This window comes from Schistocerca serialis, chromosome 1 (genome assembly GCF_023864345.2).
Source record: "Schistocerca serialis cubense isolate TAMUIC-IGC-003099 chromosome 1, iqSchSeri2.2, whole genome shotgun sequence".
Classification (NCBI taxonomy): Eukaryota; Metazoa; Arthropoda; class Insecta; order Orthoptera; family Acrididae; genus Schistocerca; species Schistocerca serialis.
The window spans coordinates 890,222,090-890,227,042 of record NC_064638.1 but is presented as its reverse complement, the minus strand read 5'-3'; the positions used below and the strand labels follow the sequence as shown (position 1 = coordinate 890,227,042).

The 4,953-nt window shown below is 40.1% G+C and overlaps 1 non-coding gene across 1 annotated transcript; it reads left to right on the top strand.

Annotated features, from left to right (window-relative positions):
- Positions 1-4,325: 4,325 nt before the first annotated feature.
- On the top strand, positions 4,326-4,400 carry Trnas-uga (transfer RNA serine (anticodon UGA)). The gene has a single exon. It is a non-coding gene; the product is annotated as a tRNA-Ser (tRNA).
- Positions 4,401-4,953: the final 553 nt, after the last annotated feature.

Here is a 4,953-nt window from a genome sequence, read left to right as displayed (position 1 = left end):
ACGTGTTGTATCTCCGCTTACAGTCGCTCATGTGCAGTGAACCGGCTTTATTGCCGCGCCCACGCACTATGCTCAAGGGAGAGGCTTTGTGGCAATAAACGACTAGAGCGGTTTTGGGACAGGACACATTTATTTTTCTTACCGTTACAATAAATGACACATAACATTCTTCGCTAATGTCCGTCTATATGGGTGCGTTGCACTGGCGGCACGGCTCGATCACCGATCCCGGAGGGTGTACACTCCAGTGACAAGCTGTGGCGCGACCGCGTGGACCGAGCGAGACAAAAGGCCGCGTCACAGAATGTTCTGCTCTTGGCGCGACCGGAGGCGCCGTAACGTCCGCAAAGAAGTGAAAGACAATTTAACGGCGACTGCGTTTACGACCGCGCGTACGCATCTGCGGCGGAGTCATGTTGACTCGACGCACGTGGTCCGCGGCGGAAGAACTGGGGAGATGTGTGTCGTGTCGCGTCGACTAGCTTGCACTGCCCGCCTGCATTGTTCCCGTGCGGTCCGGTGTGCGACGCACCGTTGCCGAAATTCTGCGTAATGGTACAGCTGCCCCTACTTGTGTCGGCAGTGCCATAGTTCAGCCCTTCGTGCGTTGGACGGTGCTGCCGCCACAGTAGCATTTACCATTACCTATGTCAATCTGTGTTTTGTATGTTCTAAACGTGTCCATGACAATAAGACATTTAACTATACGGTTGTCAATTATAACAAAATTGCACTTCACTGTAAAATGTTCAGTGTCTAATGGAGTAAGTGCCTGATGTTTAATCAATTTAGTCTTACTGCCTGCAGCAGTTTGCACCTTACAATGTTGGACAGGAAATGTTGGGAATTTGCCTCACTTCTTCAATTCACAGACAAATGCATTTGACATTAGGTTGGTAGTAGAACCTGAATCTAAAATTAACTGTGTGTCAGTATTAATGATTGCTTGTACTTGTTCTTCCTGGATATTATTAGTTGTATCATGCTGATACAGATCATCTTTGATGTCACTTTGTTTGTCAAACCTTATGAAACATGTTTGTAGTTTTGCTTTGCCCCCACTCCCAGAGATGTCAATAGCCTGGGGCTTAACTACGACTGGTTGGTGTTTTCTGGTGGTGTAGTGTGACTTAATTCATTACCTGGAGTAATTTCCGTTAGTTGCACTGTGTGGGTACTTCGCCAATTTGTGTCACTGGCTGCTGTGCCGTTATTTTGCTGCGCAAAGGTTGACTGCGGTACAGCATAAAGCATGGCATTGTTCCTGCATGGTGGCCACTGCTGTGGCTGACTATTTCTGTTCATGTTCAGCATAGGGTCTTGTGATGGTGGATTGTAATTTGTTCATGCATTGAAATTACTTCTGTTGTTTTGAAAATTTCTTTTAAATCATTTGTTTATTCTATTTCCATTACCGTACTCCTTACCTCTGGGTATGTAACTTTGCTTTTGTGCGTACCATCCTTACTGTGTGTTTAGATCCCATTTTACTGACAGATTTACGTAGCTACATTGTTGTTGTGCCTGGTTTTCTGTTGCTCTACTGGCTCCAGGTCTTTCCTCATAGATTACGTTGATAGAATCAAGCAGTGACAGAAAAATTCAGTGTCATGTTCTGGCATTGTGACTAATTTTTCTCTACTGTGCGATAATAAATGACTTTTCAAAATTTTTATCATGAATTTTTATAATGTCTGCCTGTGATATTGGGTTCGTACAGTAACATATCTTGTTCAGGTATTTTTCAAAGTATCCATGTAGACTACCGTATTTGCCATTGAATGGTGTGGGATTGAAAACATCACATCTGAGACAGACCAGTATTTGTTGCGGAAAGTTTGTTCAAATTGGATATAAGTGCTGCAATGGTTAGCCACTTCAGTTGCCCACAAAAGAATATCGCCTTGCGTATACTTCACGACAAATCTAATTTTCTGTGCTTCCGTCCTGTTGCATGGAAATACATGACAAAAAGCACTGACAAATACTACTGGATTTATTCTTTTACCTTTGGTAATGAATGTAAGAAACTGTCTCAGCAAACCTATGTCTGTAGAAATAGTTGATAGACATGATAGTCATATTTATGTTGTTATTTTACTTACCTGTAATTCCAGTTGGTAATTGCTCAGGTATTGGAATTGTGGATATGTCTACATTTTGCACTCTACAACTGTCACTGGTGCCTGTTGTGGAACTCATGACAATTTGTGGATAAATACCAACAGGATGTGGTTTGTGCACTGTAGCCTGTTTACTATTTACATGCATATTTCGAGATCCAGTAATATTTTCTTCTAAAACATTGTGAATCCTATTTTCTGCTGCTTGTAGGTTAATGTTTACCTTGTTCACTATTTCATTTTCTTTTCTCTGAGTAGCCTTTTCTACTACATTTGTGTATAACTTCCAATCTGTTACTAACTTCTCGGCAATGGTATTACCTTTATGTAACACACCTTATTCAGCTTGACTAATGATATCACTCAGATTTTCATTGATCTTCTCTCTCCTTCTTAGCACATGCTGAGTCAACTTCTAATGTTGTTACCCTTAAAGTAAGCTATTCTACATCTAGAGGTACACCATCACAGTCTTTATTTAGTTTGTTAATGACAGTGGTCACTTTTTTTACTGTCAAAAACAACTGGTTTCGTGTGGCTTCAATATTTGTGTTTGCATCTGTGATTTTCCTTATCTGTTGCTCTACTTGATCATGATGATTGTTAATAGAATCTACCTTCTGTTTTAACTCCATAATGTTATTGTTAACTTTAGAAAGTAGTTCATGCTTTACTTGTTTTTTCATATCATTCAATTCTGCATCGATTTCAGTGTGAAAATTTTTGGCCAAGTCATTGAATTTCTGTGAGACCATGTCTTGCAAATCCTTGAATACTTGTTTTTGTTCTTGTTTCATTATATTTAGATCTTGCATGATGGTGTTCAGATTCTGTATCAAATTGTCAATTTTGGTACTGGTATCTTGTTCCATATCATTGAAATTTGTGTTGATACTACCTAATTTTATGTTTATGTTAGATAATAACTGCCACAGCAGTGCATCAGATGTGCTACTGTGGTTGCTGTCAGCTGTACTTTCCAAGTTAATGTTTGTGTTGTGACCAAATGGTGTTTGTAAAGTGTTGTCAAGATTCAAATTTATTATATCACTCCCCATTGTTTCATTCATGAGTGGCATGCTACTCAGGGAAATGGGTGACATTGTCTCATCAATTGTAAACATTGTGTCATCAAGGTTATTCTGCTGTGGAGCATCGCTATCATTTGTCACACTGTGACACTCACCTCTGATATACTTAAACTTTCTGCAGTTGGCATGCATGGCGCCTGAACTTCAATTGTTTGATTGTGCAATTCTATACCATCTTGGCTGATTGCATTTTCGCTATTGCTATCAACAATGGACATATATATTTTTGGCCATGTTGTATGAATATGCAAAAATAAAAAATTCACAACAAACATTAAAATTTCACATGCTAATTATTACACTTGATAATTGTACTTTATGTGATGTCAAAGCCTGTTTTACGTCTATTATGATATGCAAACTACTGGTTGTAATTCTTTATGTTTTATTGATCATGCGTACCACAGTAAAAAATTTCTGTAAATTTTCCACTATACAATTCAAGAGAGGGAATAATGAGGAAAAGGTTTCTATCTACATCAAAAGAGGTGCAACCAAGAGTAACCATGCAAGCAACTTGAGTAGCCATCCTACCTTTACCGAGCTGAACAAAATAGCTTACTATGGAAAATTTTATGTAACCTGTGTCCAATTCTTATTCCTTTCCAAAATTTTCTACTCAGTTTTTGTCTTTTTGCTTTACTTGCTCTCCATCATGATTCATGTAAACATAAAATACATACAATTATTTCTTTATGACTAATAACAATGTCACACAAATTTCTTACTATAACAATAGTTAACAAACCCTACTTACAACCAGTGCCATGAAGTCCTGTAATGGTCACTAGTTGTGAAACTTCCTGGCAGATTAAAACTGTGTGCTGGACTGAGACTCGAACTCGGGAAAGGCAAAGGTCCTGAGTTCGAGTCTAAGTCCAGCACACAGTTTTAATCTGCCAGGAAGTTTCATATCAGCACACACTCTGCTGCAGAGCGGAAATCTCATTCTGGAAACATCCCCCAGGCTGTGGCTAAGCCATGTCTCTGCAATATCCTTTCTTCCAGGAGTGCTAGTTCTGCAAGGTTCGCAGGAGAGCTTCTGTTAAGTTTGGAAGGTAGGAGACGAGGTACTGGCAGAAGTAAAGCTGTGAGGACAGGGCGTGAGTCATGCTTGGGTAGCTCAGTTGGTAGAGCACTTGCCCATGAAAGGCAAAGGTCCCGAGTTCGAGTCTCGGTCCAGCACACAGTTTTAATGTGCCAGGAAGTTTCATATCAGTGCACACTCCGCTGCAGAATGAAAATCTCCTTCTGGTCACCAGTTGTGTTATAATAATTAGAAAAAAATACATACATATATTTTTGGAAAGGAAAAATATAAAGTATATTACAATTGCATTATCAGAAATGTTCTGCTTATGCAAATTTAGGTTAATCAGACTTCATCTCTTACTTTCAACTCCAGATGCAGGCAGCCGACTTCAAGGAGACCAGCGGGTGTCAAAAAATGAAGAACATCCTCCTTACTTGGTTCCACTTCACTTCAGTAAAAATACTTAATACTGTTGTTAAGTATTATCTTATTCATACACACTTATAATACATAACACTAATAACTGGGCCACCCTCTCCCCAAAGGGAGTGGCGGGTTCAACTGGGTTCGCATCGCACAAGACGGATGGTCATTGTGGAGGCTGGCTGTGTGGCATCACCTGCTCTGCCTGTGAGTGGACATGTGGCCACTCCTTCAGCAAAATTCGAGCAGGCACAAAGGGAGGGGGGGGGGGGGTTTCTTAGTG